Source organism: Mustela putorius, unplaced genomic scaffold (assembly GCF_011764305.1).
Source record: "Mustela putorius furo isolate JIRA1106 unplaced genomic scaffold, ASM1176430v1.1 tig00004033_pilon_pilon_pilon, whole genome shotgun sequence".
Lineage (NCBI taxonomy): Eukaryota > Metazoa > Chordata > Mammalia > Carnivora > Mustelidae > Mustela > Mustela putorius.
In genome coordinates, this window is record NW_025422169.1 from 2,869,137 (window position 1) to 2,889,063 (window position 19,927).

The 19,927-nt window shown below is 44.2% G+C and overlaps 1 protein-coding gene across 4 annotated transcripts in view; it reads left to right on the top strand.

Moving 5' to 3' along the window:
• SFMBT2 (Scm like with four mbt domains 2) overlaps positions 1-19,927 on the top strand; it is a 229,218-nt gene that overhangs the window by 87,837 nt on the left and 121,454 nt on the right. The gene's annotated exons all lie outside the window — the stretch shown is intronic.

Here is a 19,927-nt window from a genome sequence, read left to right on the forward strand (position 1 = left end):
TGACAAAAATACCAAGATCTTTTCATTTTTTGATAAGCCAATTCCAGGCTGTGGTGAGAGTAGATATCTAAATAAGGTTCTGTTGCATTATAGACTCCCCTCTTTTAAAATCCCAAATTATCCAAACTTCTCCCTGTGGAAAGAATAATGGTTGCAAAATGAGCAGGAAATTTATTCCTCTCCACTCATCTGGTATGAATTGTTTGTCCCACGTAAGTTGATGAATTGCTGCTTCCAAGGTTGATGTGATAGTTTCTGTTTTGTTAAACAGCTATAAATCTCATCTAATACGGTCTTCGTGATAACAGGAAGAAAACCGTAAGTTAATATCTGTTAGATTTCATTCCTTAAAAATAATCATTACTAGTAAAACTTCATTTTCACAAACATAATTTGATCTCGTGTCATTGATAGGAGAAAATTCAGGGAATTTGTGCAGGCTCTGTTTACAGCCGATTTTTTTCAGGAACTGCCGCATGCAATAATCCGAATGAGTTCTGTTTAGGTAATAAGGCAGGCAGAATTTATAGTGAGCACTCAGAATGGATTACCAACAGCTACAGAAGCAGCCATATATATATATATATATATATATATTTTTTTTTTTTTTTTACATATTCTTGTCCTTTTGCAAAATTGAAATATTTTGTCATATATTACCCTAGTATTTTTGTTTGGTTGGTTGGTTTGTTGAAGAATCACAGAGGACAAAACCTTAGGGACTTACTTGAAATCTCCTGTTCAGTTACAGAGAGAAGGGGAAAAGATCAGATATTCACTCACATATTCCTCCTTTCCGTGCTGCTCCTGCCTGCAGACCGGTGGATCTATTGTTTTAGGTGCTCAGCGTTTCGTTCACTGGAGAAGGGAAGCCATGCCATAATTTTGATTCATTCTGGAGGGTTTTCTTTTAATTACAAGTTGATGAATGGTTTTGATTCATGATTCCAGAAATTATGGCATCTTCCTTACAATTAATCACTTTCATTAGACTTTTTTTTATTGTAACAACAAAAACCAAGCCAGCTAATTGCCTAGGTATCTCTGTTTTTGGAATAGTCACTGAAATTCCTCTGTTTGTCATGCTTAGGAACTTGACCTGGGTGACACCCAGGGTCAAGGTTCCGTGTCCTGGCCGACGTCGGCACGGTGGGCTCCTTCTCAGCTACTTTGCCTGTGGTTAACTACCCAGTGGTAATCATTTCCCACCACATTTCTGTGGAAGGAAGTTCTATGACTCGGGTCATATGAAATTTTGAAGATGAATTCAAACTGTGCAAACGGATTTTATTACTGAAATAGTTGAGCTGCATGAGTAGAAGAGGGAAGGTGTCTGGAGTCCTTCATTTTGTGTGACCAGATATTTTCTGACTTGGAGCTGTCTCCTGGGAACCAACGCTCTAGTGTCCTCTCCCCTCCCCACTTTCTTTCTCCTAGTCCTGGTGGCCTGTGGAGTTCTAGTCCGTGTAACCCTACTGGGCTCATTCTTAAAACCCTCTACTCTCGGACTGTTCCTTTTTTTCTTTTTTTTTAAGTATTTTATTTATTTGGCAGAGAGAGACAGAGAGGACGGAGAGAGAAAGCAGGACCAGGAGGGAGGGGTAGAGTGAGAAGGACAAGCAGACTCCCCACTCTGCAGGGAGCCTGAGGTGGGGCTCGATCCTGGGACCCTGGGATCATGACCTGAGCTGGAGGCAGATGCTTAACTGACTGAGCCACCCAGGAGGCCCCCTTCGCCTGATTCTTAAAATAATTTTAAATAAGTAAATTGTTTCTCTTTGATAATGTAGAGCCTCGTCATAATATTCTCCTCTCATTGGGCAGCCTCAGAAAGAAGCAGGGGTCAGGACTCCTGGGAAAGAGGGAGGGCATGATTGAGATGCTAGTTAACTTTGAGGGAGCCTAAGAGGAGCCTGGACGAAGTCCCTGGCTTTTTTTTTTTTTTTCCTCTCAATTATGTGAGATCAAATTATGTTTGTAAAAATGAAGTTTCACTAGTAACAATTATTTTTAAAGTATGAAATATAGCAGATATTTATTCAGCCCTCCTGAATAAAACATTTGAGCAGAGACCTGAATGAAGTGAAAGACCAAGCCGTTGATATATCTGGGGAGAAGAGTGTTCTGGGCAGTGGGAACGGTACATGCAAATGTCCTGGGGCAGGAGCATCCTGGATATATTAGAGGAGAGCTATGAAAGCCTGTAGAGTGGGACAGGAGTGGTGTTGGGGAGAGCAGTAGGGGGCAGATCAGAGTGGGCAGTGGCCCATAGTGCTGCATGGGCTGTGGTAAAGGTTTCAGCTTTTCTTCCTCAGAGAGGATTTTGAATAGCAGAATAACTCAGGCACGAGCTGTGTTCTGAATGGATCATTTGGACTGCTCTGTGGCTGCAGTGATCAAGGCAGGCAATCGCAGTGGCTTGTATCAGGGTGCTTGTTGCAGATTTTGTAGCAGAGCGACTGGATTCTGGAGGTATTCTGATGGTGGACCTACCAGGGTTTGCCAACGGACGGGATATGACGTGTGCTTGTGTGTATGGTACGGGGCGGAGGATGTGGTGGGAGGGTAGGAGAGAGAGCGCGTTTGAGCCATGGCTGCGTCCAGAGCCTTCAGCCTGAGCACCCGGAGAGGCACACTTGTCCCAGAGTCCAGGAATCCCGTGGGAGCGAGCCGAGTGTGGTTGGCCGTGTTCCGTTGAGGTGTTGGAGAAAATGTCAAAGTGGACGATGGACGTGTGTCTGGGGTTCAGAGGGCAGTCCTGGTCGGTGCGGGAACTGGATGCCGTCAGCATACAGTTCGTGTCTGAGGCCACAAGCGTGGATGACATCAGTGAGAGGATGAGTGTGGGTGGAGAGGGTGTCCTGGTGGACTGGCTTCTGGGACATTCCAGAGGTTGGCTGACGAGAAGCAGTAGCCAAGGAGACCGAGGAGTGATGACCAGGAAGGTAGGCCAGGAGAGCTCGATGGCTCCAAGGCCAAGTGTCCTGGTAAGCTTGGTGGACATAGCAATGCACCCCAGGCCCGCGGCTTATCAGGAACAGCAATGTGTCCTGCACAGATGTGGAGGCCGGAATTCTGGGATCAGGGTGCGGGCCTGCTTGGGCTCTGCTGACAGCTCTCTGCTGGGCTGCAGACCGCCAGCTTCTCCTTGTGTCCCTGCTTGCCTGAAGGAGTGTGGGGGCTCTCTGGGGGTCTCTTTTGTAAGGGCACTAATCCCATTTGTAAGGGCTTTCCCTTCACGACCTAATCCCTTCCCCAGGGCTCCATCCTCAAATACCGTCACGTTGGGGGGTTAGGATTTCAACGTAAGAATTTTGGAGAGACAGAAGAATTGAATCTGTAACACTAAGAGAAGAATGTTTTTAGGAGGGGGGAGGTGATGATCAGACCCATGGAAGGCAGTTCATTATGTCAAGTAAGCAGAAGACCGAGAATTGACCATAGATTTGGCGATCTGGAAATCACCGGTGATCTTACCCTCCTAACTACTTCATCTTCCCCAGTCTGTCTTTGTGCCCTGTAAGTCTGTCCCCACCTACCTGGTTCATGGTTCTGGCCGAGTTCGCTTCCATTTAGTCGTACTCTGCCAACCTATTACTGCCGTTGCCCTTGGGTTTGACAGGTGAGAAATCGATCTGTGAATTGTGCCATATAGAGTTGTCAGAGCAAAAATGTTCCTAAGAGAAGAAATGTGTGAAAGAGTGAGATTATGGTGGGATTACTCTCCAGTCTGCAGACCTGAAACATAGACATCATTCCACCCCAGAATTTTGAATTGCTAGTGACTGTTGTAACTTACACATGCAGAATGTGTTTTGATTTTCAATTTCTTTAATTTCTTATTTTTAAAGATTTTATGTTTTTGACAGAGAGTGAGAGAGAGCACGAGCGGGGGAGTAGCAGAGGGAGAGGGAGAAGCAGACTCCCCACTGAGCAGGGAGCTGACTCAGGACTTGATCCCAGAACACTGAGATCATGACCTGAGCCTAAGGCAGACACTTTGCCAGCTGAGATGCCCAGGTGCCCTGTGTTTTGATTAGGGAAAAAACAAAACAAAACAAACTTCTGTTGCTAATAATTTTTCACTAGCATATTTAAAAAATGTACAGTCAATAAAAGTGTCCTCATATAATATAGTGATGGGAAGGATTTCAGTCTACCATAACTGGATAATAAATCCTATCGTTAAGAGCGGCTATGCTGGAGTCTGTGTTTTGCCAAGAAGTTCTGCTGTGGGGTAATTCGGTGTCTTGAGAGGTCTTGAGAGTTCGAGTTTCGTTAGTATTCACAAAAATGACAGGTTTTAAGAATTGAACCACATCTGGAGCCGTGACAGGTAGGTCACAGGATTCGTCCATCAGTGGCAGAATGCCCGCTCTTGGTCCTTATGCTTGGACCTAACCGATTATGTATGAAACGTGCCTCTTCTCTTGAAGAATATGTTCTGATCTTCCTCACCTACACTTCAGCTAGAGGGATTTCACTGCTTGTCCTAAATACATCAGATCTCGTGTTGGATGCTTACCGACAGAACCATTCCGTTCCTTTTCTCATGCTCTGGTTCATATTCAGTGCTAACACACTTCCAGTGAGGTGTGATTAAAGCTGTCTTTAATTATTGTAATCAGCATGTTAATCAGATCTGCACATGAAGAAAGTAATCTTCAATGGCTATGTGTTTTCCCAAAGTATTACTTTTTTTCAGTATTTCATTCTAAGGGAACTAACATTTCATGAGATGTGGTTTTTTGGGTAAATGGGAACTTCCGTTTTAAATCACTTACTTGAAATCGACTTACCCGGCACTATAAATCTTCGAAAGTTAGACCCACAAGAAAGAGTTTTGAGAAATGTGACCCAGAACCTAAGGTTTTGTTGAGTAGTTGTGTTTACGTTCTAGACTCCTAAAATAATTTGTTTTGCATCAGTTTTATTTTCTCAGTCATACAACACGTGTGTTTGGAAGAGTTATTCTAAAATTGACGTTGTGCACGTAGCTTGTAAATTCAGAGAAGGCTATCTGTTGCAAATGCTCTCTACTGATTGCAGGTCTGCCTAGTTGCTTTGAGTGTTTCTTGTTGAACAGGGACGAGAACAAGTAGTTCATCAGATTTTCTGGAGGTACCAGTTGAGGTGCTGTGCACGGATGTGTTTGGTATGCATTGGAGACTCGGGAGAGGTTTTATTATCAGAATTGCCAAGTCTCGTGTCTGTTGGGCTGAGGAAAGAGGGTAGATCAATTGCTTCTCTTTTGGAAGGCAGAGCAGGTCATCCTCAACACTCTTCTCGTCCAGTGACATACATCATAGCCACATTTTAATACAGTTATATTATTTCTGCATCATTCTTAACCTTCTTGGGGTCCTAGAGTCCTTTGAAAATCTGATGGAGTCATGAAACTTCTTGGGAGGAGCCCATGCGTGCTCACAGTTTCGTTTTGGATTTTATGGCTCAAACCGAAGCGGGAGGGATGGGCCTGTCTGGGATTAGGAAACTGATCTCGCAGTTGGTCAGTTCCGTGAGGTGTGGTTTAGAGAAACTTCTAGCCGTCCAAGTATGGTGGCCGAAGACTTGGAAAAACCAAACGCGAGTTAGATTCAAGTCCGATGCAAAGGGCGGGTTCTTAATCTCCGGCTTGCCTTTTGCCAGTGCGGGGGCGGTGGGGAATGGGGGGGTGCTTCAGGAAGGTGACAGAAACACAGTGTTCAGGCTTTGGAGCAAGACTGAGGAGAAGCCAGGAGCACGGAGGATGTTTATGGTTTAGTTCCTGTAAAAACTTCCGGAAGAGGATAGCGGCTAGGTTGATGGTGAGAGACTTGGTATCTCCAGGTGGCTTGGAGCTCTGATCATTTTCTGGAGCAGGACTCTGACAGCCACATGGTGAAAGCAGACTTCAGTTTATTGTGAGTAAGGGCCTTTGGACACAGGGCGTGTGATCAGCAGCCTCAACACCAACCCCAGATCTCACCTGCCAGCCTCACTTAGCCTGGATTGAACCACTGGACTAAAATGACAGTGCCTGGGAGAGAAAGTACCGGTCTGTGCAGCTCGGAGTGCAGACATGGTGGGGTGTGTGCGGGGTGGAGAGTGTTTTGTGGCAGAAATGGTTGGCAAACACTGCCTCTGTCTGTATCCACTTAACAAGGTCATACCCTTCCGTCCCTTGACTATGCTTGTAACAGTGGTCAAGCTTGTGAAAACTCTAAAATCATACTTGATTTAAAATTTAATTTAATTTTTTGTTCGTATTTGAGGCAATTATATGATCCTTGATCATTGTCTGGTTTTAGTTTCGAAATTTAAAAATATAACTTCTAAATGACAATTTCCTGATTAGTTTTTGAGTTAAAAAATGTTTTTAGGGGCGCCTAGGTGGCTCAGTGGGTTAAAGCCTCTGCCTTCGGCTCAGGTCATGATCCCAGGGTCCTGGGATCGAGCCCCGCATCGGGCTGTCCGCTCCGCGGAGAGCCTGCTTCCTCCTCTCTCTCTCTCTCTCTCTGCCTACTTCTGATTTCTGTCTGTCAAATAAATAAAATCTTTAAAAAAAAGTTTTTAAAGATTTTATATATTTTTTTTGACAGAGAGAGAGAGATCACAAGTAGAGAGGCAGGCAGAGGGGGAGGGGGAAGCAGGCTTCCCGCTGAGCAGAGAGCTCGATGCGGGGCTCCATCCCAGGACCCTGGGATCATGACCTGGTTAGTTTTTAAGATTGGTTTGTTTCCCTGCAAAAAGCCCATCCGAGTGGGCGTGGTCCTCTTAGCAACACGCCTGAAGGTGCAAGCCCTGTGCCAAGGGCTTCATGAGGGTTCTCTCACTTCCTGGTCCTAGGGCTCTGCCAGGTGAGTACTGTGAGGAGGCTGCTTTATACAGGTAAGAACACCTGACCAGAGAGGCTGGGTCATTTTCTGATACCGCACAGCAAAACAGGGTGCACCTGGGATTCCACTCAGCACCACCTAGAGCCTCTCATTTCCAATGTGGCATGGCTTCCTCAGCGGGGTTCAGGTCATCTCAGGCTTCTGGAAGCTACAGCCCGCAAGAAAGTCTAAGGATTGATTCATTATCATTTTCCCCTTTTCTGTGAGTGTTTTTGTTCTTTCCTTTTGGTCTGCCCACCCTTTAGGATGGTAATATGGTAATGTATTGGTTAGGGTTCTCCAGAGAAAGAGACCGATAGGATGTGTGCAGAGCTATGAGAAGAGGTGTATTTTAAGGGATTGGCTCCCATGGTTCTGGAGATGTGGGGAGTCCAGAAGCTGATGGAGGAGGAGACTCGGGAAAACGTTGCAATTTGAGTCCAAAGACGTTTCCACAGAAGAACTGGAAGGAGCCTGGGTCACAGGTGGAGTCCAAAGACAGTCTGTTGGAGAATCTCCTCTCCTTTCTTTCAGATTGAAACTTTTTACAGCAGTTTAAGGTCCACAACAAAATTAAGGCAAAGGTACAGAGTTTTCCCTACCCCCTGCCTCCATACATGTCCAGCCTCCCCCATTATCAGCATCCCCTGCCAGAGTGGGACCGTTGTTACAGTGGGTGAGCCTACACCGACACATTCTCACCACCCAGAGCCCGCATTTTGTGGTAGAGTTCCCTCTTGGTATTGTACATTCCGTCGTTATTGTCATCATAGAGTCGTTTCACTGCCCTGAAATTGCTCTGTGTGCCACCTGTGCACCCCTTCCCCACAATCCTGGCGGACATGGACCTTTTACTTCCTCCACTGTTGTGCTTGTCCAGATGGCCATGGAGTTGGTATCACACAATAGGGAGCCTTGTCACACAATAGGCAGAGGCTTTAAGGCTGCTTTTGCTTGTAATGTGCATTTAAAGTTCTTGCATGTCTCTCTGTTGCTTGATAGCTCATGTCCTTTTAGTGCTGCATGATATTCCATTGTCTGGATGGACCAGTCTCTTTCTCCATTGACCTGGCAGACAATATCTTGGTTGCCTCCAGGTTTTGGCCATCACAAACCAAGTTGCTGGAAACATTTGTGTGCAGGTTTTTGTGTGGACGTGTTTTCAGTTCCTTTGGACGTGTTTCAGTTCTAAGGAATGTAATTGCTAGATCGTATGGTATGGATACGTTTAGTTTTGTAAGAAACCACCACGATGTCTTCAGAAGTGGCTGCACCATTTTGCATTTTGTCCAGCAGTGAGCGAGAGAGTTCCTGTTGCTCCACATCATCCTAAGCATTTGCTGTTGTCGGTGGTCTGGGTTTTTGGTATTCTAATGGTATATCTTGGTATCCCATTCTTGTTTTAAGACATTTCTGTGAAGACATATGATGTGGAGCATTTTGTCATATGCCATTTGCCATCTGTGTATCTTTCCTGACGAGGGACCTGCTAAGGTAGTTGGCCCATTTTATGATCAGGTGTGTTATTGGATTGTTGAGTTCTAAGAGTACTTTGTATATTTTGCATAGCAGTCCTTTATCAGATGTGTCTTGTATTAATATTTTCTCCTAATCTCTGGCTTGTCTTCTCATTCTCTTGACAATGTATTTTGCAGAGCCAAAGATTTCCATTTTGATGAGGGTCAGCTCATTTGTTTTCTTCATGCACTGTGTCTTTGCTGTTGTATCTAAAAATGCGTCACTATACCCAAGATGATCTAGGTTTTCTCTTATGCTATCTGCTAGGATATTTTACATTTAGATTTATGATCTGTTTTGAATTAATTTTTGTGAAGGGTAATTTTTGTAATTATTCATAATTGCAAAGTCTGTTAAGTTTTTCTTTTTTTTTGCATGTGGATGTCCCGTTGTTTCTGTATTGTTTATTGAAGAAACTAGAAACTATCTTTGCTCTTATGCATTGTCTTTGCTCCTTTGTCGAAGATCAGTTGACTGAAAATATGTGTGTCTGTTTTGGGCTCTCTCTTTTGTTCCACTGATTTATATGTTCTTTCTTTCATCAATACCTCACTGTCTTGGTTACTGTGGCTTTATGGTAAATCTTGAAGTCAGGTAGTGTCAGTCCTTCCACTTTGTTCTCCTTCAATATTGTCTTGACTGTTCTGGAATTTTTCCCTCTTTTTTTTTTTTTTTTTTATTTGACAGAGAGAGATCACAAGTAGGCAGAGAGGCAGGCAGAGGCAGAGGGGGAAGCAGGCTCCCTGCCAAGCAGAGAGCCTCATGCAGGGCTAGATCCCAGGACGCTGAGATCATGACCTGAGCTGAAGGCAGAGGCTTTAACCCACTGAACCACCCAGGTGCCCCATGCACTTTTTTCCTTTTTATAAAAACTTTGGAATCATTTTGCTAATATCTGCAGAATAAGTTGCTAGGATTGTGAATTGCACAGAATCAGCAGAGCAAGATGAGAAGAGCTGGAGCTGACGTCTTAACAATATTGGGTCTCCCTATCCATGAACGTGGAATATCTCTTTATTCACTTTTCTTTGATTTCAAAGAAGTGCTCTGGGGAGGTCAGACTTTTGTTCTATTCAAGTGTTCCCCTGATTCAGTGAAGCCCAGCCACACTGGGAAGAGTAGTTTGCTTCACTCAAAGCCCACTGATTGCAGTGCAGATTTCATCCAAAAATATCTTCACAGAAACTGGAGGCATGTTTGATCAAATGTCTGGGTGCTTGTGTCCTAGGTATGTTCACACACAGCATATGCCATTATAGACAGCAACTGTGAAAACCATTTAAAGATAGGCTGACTCATGTAATTAGATATATACAGAGGGCATGTTAATATAAGTTTTATGCAAGCTTTTTTCTTTTTTTTTTTGGCAAGGTTGTTTTTTTCTTTCTTTTCAAAACTTGCACCTAAGGGAAAATTTTGAATGGAAGCTGTTTTGCCACAGCAAAGAAAGTAACTTCACAGGAAGAAAGAAGTATGTGTGAGAGAGAGACCTGTGAGAATAAAATCTTTAACAAGAAAGTGTCCTATTCCATTGAACTTGGAGCCTTGGACCTTTGTGATATGTCAGTTCAGACTTGACAGTTTCTCTGCAGAGTGAGCTAATGAAAGACCTGTAGGAAGTTTTTCTTAGTGGAGAGAAAAAAAAAGTCTCTGACTCTTTGGAAGGGTTTTTTTTTTTTTTTTTTTTTTTTTTAGCAGGAACAGGTTTAAAGCAATAACAGAAATGCCTGCAAGGTGAGATATTGGCAGCTAGAGAAGAATGGGAGAGAAGGTGCTAGAATAGGAGAAATTCCATTATTTTATTGGATAAAATCTCCAGCCAGAGAATAGTGATCAGGTTTTAACTTTCTCCTAACAGTTTTAGGGGCTGTTATTCATCCTCTAGGCTCATAGATTGGATGCACAGTACTAGGAGTGACACATTGAGAGTATCATAAGTACTGTTTATCTTTATGGCTTTTGTTTTGTAAATCTTGATTGTTTATAGCGCTGAGAGGTTTTTAGGAACCTCAGAGAACTTCACAGAAGCAGTTGGCCCCTCAAAGACGTGTCGTACCTTGTGTTTCCTTCATTTCTGGGTGATGCCCTCATCTGAAATGAACGGTATCCATGTTGCCTAATGGGACAGTTGTGCATTGTTCTTCCGAAGGAAAGCTCCAGAGAAATACAGTCTGTCCCAACTCTTAAGATGCTTTTGATGCCCACTGAGTGAATTGGTGAGATCTCTCGCTTTCTGGGTTAGATGTGCTGTAGCCATAATCTGAAATGTCTCCTGGTATCATGTGGGAGCAGTTACAAGCCAGGCCAAGGAAAGATGTGGAAGCTCATTTGTGAATGCTTGTGGTGTGCTGTTGAGTTGTATCGTATTTTATTGAAAGGTCTATATAATATCCATGGTAACAATGATTCTTCGTCTGAATCCCACAAGTTGTGTTTCAACAGAAGATTCGTAAAATAGACACAAGGTGCAGAGCCATTAGATCTGTCCTTTCCCCTGTGACAGAAGTGTACACATTTCTGTATGTGTGTTTATCATGGGTCCTGGGCGTCTGCTGTGTGTGTTTATCATGGGTCCGGGGCGTCTTGTAGTCATGCAAGGGGCGTGGAGAGTAAGGCGTGGACTGTCGTGAGGCGGGTGAGTACAAACGTGCACTTAATTATACATTGTGCTCAGACCATGAATGGAGTGACTCTGGGACTCCAGGAGGGAATATTGCTGATCCTGGAAGTTAGGAAGGATCCCCGAAAAAGGGATAGTCGAGGTGCTGGGTTTACTGGGGACACAGTGGGGGAAGTATTTCTACACCAAGGGAGGGGGATATCCAGGCCAATAATGAAGCTGCTGAAGGGGAAGAGTTTAGAGAAAGCCAGTGTGGAGACCAAAGGGAGGAAGAGTAGAGAGGGACCCAGTCCTGCAGGAAATTGGGACAGGTTGCGGGAGTTTGAAGTTTACTCTGAGATTCATTGGCTGTGTGAAATGATCTCATGTCTTGTTTTAAAAGGCTTGTGTTGAATACAATATTCAAGGTCGGGAGCTATGAGATATCTAACAAAGAATTAATATCTAACATAAATAAAGGGCTCCTACAAATCAATGTGTTTTTCAAAAGATCAAAGTTTGATTTTTATAGATAACAGGTGTGAGAGGACTCCCAGACACCCATGGACATTTGCGAAGCAGGCAGGACTCTCTGATCCTATGGCTCAGAAAAGAGGTCTGGTCTGTAGGGATGAATTTGACAGCTGTTGGCATCACGGTGATTAAAGTCGTGGGCGTGGATGAGACTGTCCACAGGAGGACCACAGAGTGAGAGGAAAAGCAAGCCAGCCTAGGACCAGTTTCTAAGTAACCCCTAATCATTGGAAGTTAAAGGGGATGGGTGGAGAAGGCGTGGCTGGAGAAGGAAGAAAGAAAATCCCAGTCATGGAAGCCCAGAGAGGAGTTTGTTTCAGGGAGGAAGTCATCAGTAGTACAGTTCAGTGGGTGGCTTGGTTCTCGTGGGGAAGGAAGTTGAATGGATGGGATAGTGAGTGAGTTTAGTCTTCTTTGCTTACGTTTGGTTTTGGAGGGGAGCAGAGAAATATGGTATTGATTGATCAGAAAGGGGTACCAGCTGGTGGGTATTAGAGAGGGCACGGATTGCATGGAGCACTGGGTGTGGTGCAAAAATAATGAATACTGTTATGCTGAAAATAAAAAATAAATTAAAAAAAAAAAAAGAAAAGAGAGTTCTAGGGCAGGGGGCGTTTATACAAGGTTGGGTGGTTCTAGGACTTACAGGGAATGATTTGGCTCAGTCTTTTTCTTTATGCTGTGGTGATAAGCCTGGTCGTTCTAGTGCAGAGGGGGACTGGGGGCGGTGGTCAGAGGGAGGCAGGCGTGGAGATGATGGACTCACAGTTCACTGGGTACAGGATGGAAAGGGTGTGGTTTTAAGTAAGGAGAACAAGCATGGTGGTGGGGGGGGGCTCCTTCCGACAGAGCCCCTGAATCTGCGTGTCACCGAGGGAGGCATTCCCTGCTGCTCCTGCCCCAGACGGACGGACCTCATGCCATTTCTAGGAACTGGCAAGAAAGCGCTCTGTGATCCTCCCGGATCCCCTCAACAAGGCATCACAGCAAATAGATATGTACTGACGTACTTGCCTTATTTAAACAGGCAGATAAAACACTGTCACACTTTAGTAGAATACATTCCTTTTCCAGGGAGCCGTGACTTGCACGAACTGTAGGAATAACTTAACTACTAGCAAAGGGAAGTTGGGAAGCTGTTGAGGCCGCATTGGCGTGTCGGAGTGCAGAAATCCGGTTTGAATCCTGAGTTTTAGGGAGATCTCAAGTGTGCTTGTTTCCCTGTCTGTGTGTGCTTGGGTGTGTAACACAAAGGACAGATGCTGGATTTGGATGTGAGAGACGTGCGGACAATGGGAACTCCAGTGTGCTCTGTAGTGTCAATTAAAAAATACGGAGCTGTGTGTGTCGACATTCGTATTGATGGAAGCCTCGTGTCTCATCTATTCACTATTGATCTTGTTCTCCTGAAAACCTTCAGCAAGTCACTGTCTTTGTGCACGACGGATCCTGTTGCGTTAAGACTATTCTTGCAAAGTGTAACAAGAGAGGTTGACATTTTCCCACTATGTAGCAGGTGATCAGTTTTATAACAATGCAAGGAAGCAGGAACAGACACTAAAAATGAATTGGCTTACACGAAGAATTATTCTCCAGACGGCAGATTTCCTTTTTTGGTACCAGTTTGTCAGTGTTTGAAGATGTGGTCATTAGCATTAATTAGCATTAATATTCAACATAGGGAGAGGTAGTTAAGGGATTAGAAGGCTAAAAAGTATCATCCCACTCTGGAAGACATTTTTTATCTCATTATAGTTTCTGAAATTAATAAAGTATTAACCATGTGGTTTTTATGCCCATGGCTGTCGTTTCGTATCCGTGATCTGAGGTACAGGTTTATTAAGTTAAATTTGGATTGTCAGAAATTTGTTCGTGTATGATTAAAGCAACGTTTTGCAATATTTCAAGTACGATCTTCTAAAGGGAGACCGAGTGTGTTTATATAAATGTTGGAATGCATTAAAGAGGGAGCGACAGAAAGCATCATCCGAGGATACTGAGCCACCAGTGTGAAAACTGCCAGGAAGCCTTTTGTCGTTTAAGGCTTATAACCACCCAATGAAGCCGTCTCCACGCAAAGTCACGTATGACCCCATAAGAAGCTAATCTCAACACGGAGGAACTCTCCTGCGCTCATTCCCAATATTGAGGAAAATTCTGGGCAACGTGTAGAATGTTAAGTAGCCGAGGGCTTTCTTGTTAAGAGTCTGTGTACACACTGACCAAGGTTTTAAGGATTAAAATGGCCTTAATAGTCTGTGTTTCAGCGATGTGGACTGTTCTGACGTCCAGACCACTCATTGTCTCTGTGTCAGCTGAAAGTCGTCACTCTCTGTGGTTCCCTCCAACAGTGCTCAGGTTGTGTTTTTGCGAAATCCCTATCTTCAGAGCAAAATAGTAATACTACTTTTTGTAATTGTGCAAGTGTATTTACATAACTGAAAGAATCCTGGTAGGCTGAATTTAGACTTTCCCTCCAATCTATAGATAGTGAGTACTTAGGAGTATGTGTGTGTATCTGTGTGTAGAGATAATTTTTGCAGCATTTTTCACAAGTTACAATCTTCATCTCATTAATTACTGGAGATAAGAATGCTTTGATCTGAACCCGTCGCACAGTAGGAGCTTATCAATCCTGTCGACCTGTTGAGTCATTTTGTGACCTGTCCTTCTGTTTGTGGGAACAATTTAATTTGAAACTGTATGAAAAATTAATGTAGATACTTTCCTTTAAAAAAACCACAAGGGAGGGCACCTGGGTGGCTCAGTGTGTTAAGCTGCTGCCTTCGGCTCAGGTCATGATCTCAGTGTCCTGGGATCGAGTCCCACATCGGGCTCTCTGCTCAGCGGGGAGCCTGCTTCCCTCTCTCTCTCTGCCTGCCTCTCTGTCTACTTGTGATCTTTCTCTGTCAAATAAATAAATAAAATCTTAAAAAAAAAACTGCAATGGAAGGAACTTTATAGTCTTTTCTTCTTAATAGTAAGTGTAAATGTTTCCATTTATAATTCAGGATTCATTGTTGCACTTCTTTTCTTTAGCGAAGTCAGTGTTAAAGAATAGTTTCCTGATACCTCAAAGGCTGCTGCCTGACACCTTATGGTAAAGCCCAGTTCTGTTGTGAGCCAGGAGTTTTCTGTGGATGGAGCATTTTTATTTATCTCTTCTTCCTCCAGAGGCTACTTTAAAATGATAGTGAAGGAAGAAAAAAAATACATGAACCCACACAGAGAGAATTGAAGAGAGACTTGTGCAGAAAAGATATCTCAAAAATGTTCCTGCAGCTTGAAAGCTCATGAAGGGTTGGTAACTGCCAAAGATGGGCGGGGGCCGTTGCAGCCTCACACTTGGTTGTGGGGGGCTTGGAGTCCCTGCAGTGCTGGGTGAGTGGGAGTCCCAGGTGAGGCTGGAAATGGCAGGGTTTAATGGGGTCAGAACACTTCCCAGGCTCTCTGTTCCCTACCGTATTGGGACAACCAAGGACTAGAGACACTGTGTATCCTCTGGGTTCATCTCTGAAGAAATGGACAGAACTGTTCGGGGAAAAAAAAGACACTAGTTCAGGCATTTCCTTCTCAGATGGGAGTTACCAAACACCCGTTCTGAGTTACAAGCCTCTGCTCTGGGACAAAGTTTCCCCTTCAGCTTTTTGGTTGGCTCTAGTTGACCTGTGATGCATGACTATGGGCCACCAGACACCCCAGGAGAACACTTGATAGGAGAGAAAAGGAAAGACATAACCACGAAACAACCTTCCGAGTGAGAGGATGCTGGGCATACGGCAGGAGAAAATGCTCTGCTTTACTGTGTCAAGAGGTTTTGAAAATGGCAGAAAAAGCTCTAGAAGGGAACAACCAAAGAGCAAGTCAGAACCAAAAATGCAAGTGACACAATAAATTCAAAGAAGCTTTGGTTGGCAGTGAGTGGAGAAAATTGCCATGAACAAAAATTAGCCTCCGTGTGTTTAGACTCTTAAGATGCAGGAATGCTTGGCTTTTCTTCCAGCTAGGGTAGATCTGAGTGGCTCAGCAGAAAGCGGTTCATTGCCCATTGGAATTACTCTGCCCATCTTCCCGGTGAGTGGAAAGGTATGACGCAGCCTGTATTCCCCGTGGACCTGTCTGTTCAACCTGTTGACACGGATGGAGAGGGGAGGAATGTGTTCCTCTGACTTCAGTCCAAGTCTCCGTGTTCAGGGTCCCGCTGAAGGGGCAGCTCTGAACCGCAGACCAGTGTCCCCAGCAGATGGCCTCCTTGAGAAGTGAGGAATCATTGAATGTGTTTACGTATGCTTGATGGGCCTGGAAGTCCAACAGGACTGGTGTCTTCCCAAATCCTGGGTGTGTGTGTGGGGGGGGGGGGGATGGTGACTTGCATTTTTTTTGGAACCTTTTTTTTTTTTCCTCCAAAGTTCTCTCTACACCCAATGTGGGACTTGAACTCATGACCCAGAGATCAAGAGTCACATGTCCTGTGGACTGAGCCAGCCAGGCACCCCTGTTTGGAACCCTTTTTATAGGTAGCTCTGTAATCCCCATAATGCTGTTGTGGGACTTAAGGGCCATCTCTGAATGTCTTTGCAAAGAAGCATGGTGTGTGTGTGTGTGTGTATGTGTGTGTGTGTGTGTGTGTACGCACATGCGTGTGTTTTCTCTTTCTGAAACTGATGTTCATGATTGCGTCCTGCAGTGAGAGAGGCGTAGCTCCCCACACGGGGTGTTAAAATGACGAGTGTAACCTGGATTTCTTAAAAAGCAAAGTTGACTAAAGTATATGTATTTTCTATGCAAAGTTTATAAAATGTTAAAACTGAATAGAACCTTGGAAACATGTTCATGAGAAGGTTATACGAGGATCCTGATTTTACTCTTATGAATAGAGAATCGTATGAACTCTCAGGAGTGTCTCCGTATAAGCTAACAGCATGTGGAAATGATTACAATGTTACGGACAAACTTTTATCCATCTATTTTGTTTTCATTTTAATCATTTCTTTCTGGGTGTAGAGTTCACATTCGATGTCTTTGGGTGTCTGCTATGTTGTAGGTCTTCTGAAATTTAATGCCTGGATCATCCGATGGAAAAGATAATGACCAGAGGGCAAGGAATTTTTTTCCTATTTGAGAAGGATGGTTCTTATAGCCATGCTAGTTGATTGAGTCTTTGAAGAGAGGCATTCTGTAGTAAATGAAAATTTATAGTCTTAGAACTTCTAATTAGAAACTTATGTGGACACCCAGGAAAGTGCAGGTCAGCTTCTGTTGCAATGAATTCTAAGGTATTTCTAGGCAATTTTTATTGTACTAAAATTTAACCGAATTTAGTATTACTCAAAATAAGTCCATTGACTGCAAATTTTAGACTTGTTTTGCATAGTTTTAAAAAATACATATGGTGGTATTTTCTCTAATCGAATTTTTACATTTGAATATTGAGTTTTGAGAACTAAATGTTGACCAGAACAGTTTTTCTTTTAAAAGTCGCAGTGTTTGGGTGGTTCTGTCTGTTAACAGCTGGGCAGCCCATTCAGTTAAGCACCTGCCTTTGGCTCAGGTCATGTCTGAGAGTCCCAGGATCAAGTCCTGCACTGGGCTCCCTGCTCAGCTGGGAGCCTGCCTCTCCCTCTGCCTGCTGCTCCCCCTGCTTGTGCTCTGTCTCTTTGCCAAATAAATAAATAAAATATATATATTTTAAAAAGTAACAGTATTTCTGAGAACTGTTTCCTCTCTACTTCTTAATCAGAAGTTGTTAGTATATCTTTGCAGCTAAGATCCATTTTTTTAGTGAGAGTAATTTGTCTAGATACTGTGTGGCACAAGAAAGATTGCTTCAGAGCCTTGTGTAGAGACATTAATGGATAGTTATAGGGGCTCTGGGCTGGAGGGCTCACAAGGTATAATTTTAGAAGCATCTCTACTGTTCTCTTACTACAGCCCAACCCACTTCAATTTCAACATTACACGATGTCTTCATAAGGTGATGGCTTATTTAAAAATTTTTAATTTCAGGGGCACCTGGGTGGCTCAGTGGGTTAATGTCTCTGCCTTCAGCTCAGGTCATGATCTCGGGGTCCTGGGATCGAGCCCCGCATCGGGTTCTCTGCTCAGTGGGGAGCCTGCTTCCTCCTCTCTCTCTGCCTGCCTCTCTGCCTACTTGGATCTCTGTCTGTCAAATAAATAAATAAAATCTTAAAAAAAAATAAAAAAAAATAAAAATTTTTAATTTCAATGTTCACTTGGATTATGTGGATGTTAGAACCACCCCTTAAATAAGCCATTGAACTTTCTTCTTGTAGTGGATATGGACATAAATCTGTCGGATATGGGACCATATTTCACCCAGCTAGGCTGATTGTCATTTTTTGATAAAGAAATAAGGAATGCATATTTGCTTGGCACAGTTGTATATTGTCCTCATCTTGAAACTTCGGGTTAGACAGTAATTTTCATATTATCTCTATCATGCCTACAAATTACTGATTTATCTGTATGCAGAAGCTTTGAGAGTCATAGATTCCCATGGAAAGACTCCGGGTAGGATTGGCGTCTGCATACTTGAGTTTGAAGCTGGGGGTGACCCTTGTTATTTCTATGAACTTGGGAAAAGTTAGTTAGAAACGTCACCCCCAGAGCACTGTCACAATGATCCCGAGACCCAGAGGAAGTTAAAGTTATGCTGGGAAAGTACAAGGGAAATACAGATTTTCATTCCGTTGTCTTGTATGCCGTTTCCTTTTGGTCTTCTCGGTAACCGCGGGCATGCAGGAGGGCGGTCTCTGTCCATTCAGGCTGCTGTAACAGAAATACCGTGCTCTTTGGGCCTTGTAAACCACAGAGATTTATTTCTCACAGTTCCAGAGGCTGGAGGTTCAAAGTAAGGCAGCAGCAGATTCTATGGTTGAGGGTTGCTTCCTTCTGTTGGAATTTCACGGGGTGGGAGGGTCGAGGATCTTGGGGTCTCACTGATCCCATCAGGAGGGCTCCACCCTCATGACCTCCGCAAAACCTAGTTACCTCCCAAGGGTCCCACTTCCTAATGTTGTCGCATTGGACATTAGGATTCAGTAGGAATATGGGGGGACACAAATCACTTCGTACACAGTTGGGGGCTAATTTAGAAATGGGTACAGCATTCAATAATGATGGCTACACTTTTAAGGACAGAAAAGGACACCGTAACAGTTCCTGCCCCAAATAGATGCATTACTTTATGAGTGTGTATGTAGAAATGAGGAAGATGGTATTTTATTTGAGCAAAAAGCCTAGCGGTAGAAGCTGATGAATGGGTGAATTGCTCCTTTTTAAGCAAAACCGTGGTTGGGGCATCGAATGGGGGAAAGCTGGACTTTGCAGCCTTGTCCGGATCCCCTTTATGTTGCCCGAATTCTTCCCTTTTGGTTCTGGTTGTCTTCGGATCCTTAGTGTGTGAGGGAGGCATATTGACTGGGATGCGGGTTAGTGGTGGCAGTCGCTGCTGTCCCCGCTTCTGTTGGTGATCAGGCCAGCGCACGTGTGCAGCCTCAGCCTGGCATTTGTGGGAATGAACAGTAAATACTTGGTGAGAGTGTGTCATACTTTAATATACGCTTACAACAAGACGAGCTGCTTCTTATTAATTGCCTGGTGTGTGCCGGTATGGTTAGGTTTCACTGATGTGTGTATCTTCTCTAAAACTGCTAGCAGCCCATAGGCTAAAATGTTGTTAGCACCCTGACACTGATGAGGAGAGAGCACAAGATAAGTGGGTAAATTACTCACAGTTGTAACCAGTGAGGGCAGAGCCTGCTACGGTACCTGCTCCTTGAGGTGTGAGCAAGAAATTGTTGTATTGTGCCTCTGCAGAACACAGGCAATGTGCAAACCACTTGCATCTGGAACCTTCCACAGAGGCCAAGTACTGGATGTATTCTAGGCAGTGCTCCCTGGCCTGCTGGCTCCCTACGTGATCCACGGAGTGGGTAGGCGGGAATTTGGGCCATGCTTCTCCTGAGTTGCTGATTCGTGAAGCCTGTGAGGCCCCGGGAAGGCTCTGGGCCTGTCCTGGGTGTGGATGTCACCGGGTGAAGCCTTTGGAGATCTGTACTTTGGGAGATGTGCCAGGAATGTCCTGTTCCTCTAGTCTCGGGTTCTCAGCACTCGGAGATGGTTGGCTTCCACCGTCTGAAATGTCGTTCTTCAGGATGTCTCCGCTACATTCCTTCCTTGCTCTCAACGTGGTCCCCGCAGTTTGCGGTCCCCTCGCTTTTGTCCTTGGAGAGCTGTAGCCACTCCTTACCTCGGTTTCTCTGCCGTTGGCCTCTTTTGTTTCCATTCAAGCCTCTGTGCTATTTTCAGATACGAGTTAGGCAGAGATTTCCTGTTGACTTAACATGTCTGCTTTCTGGGCTGTTGACCGGTGTTGTTTCCCTGCGCCCTGTACTCA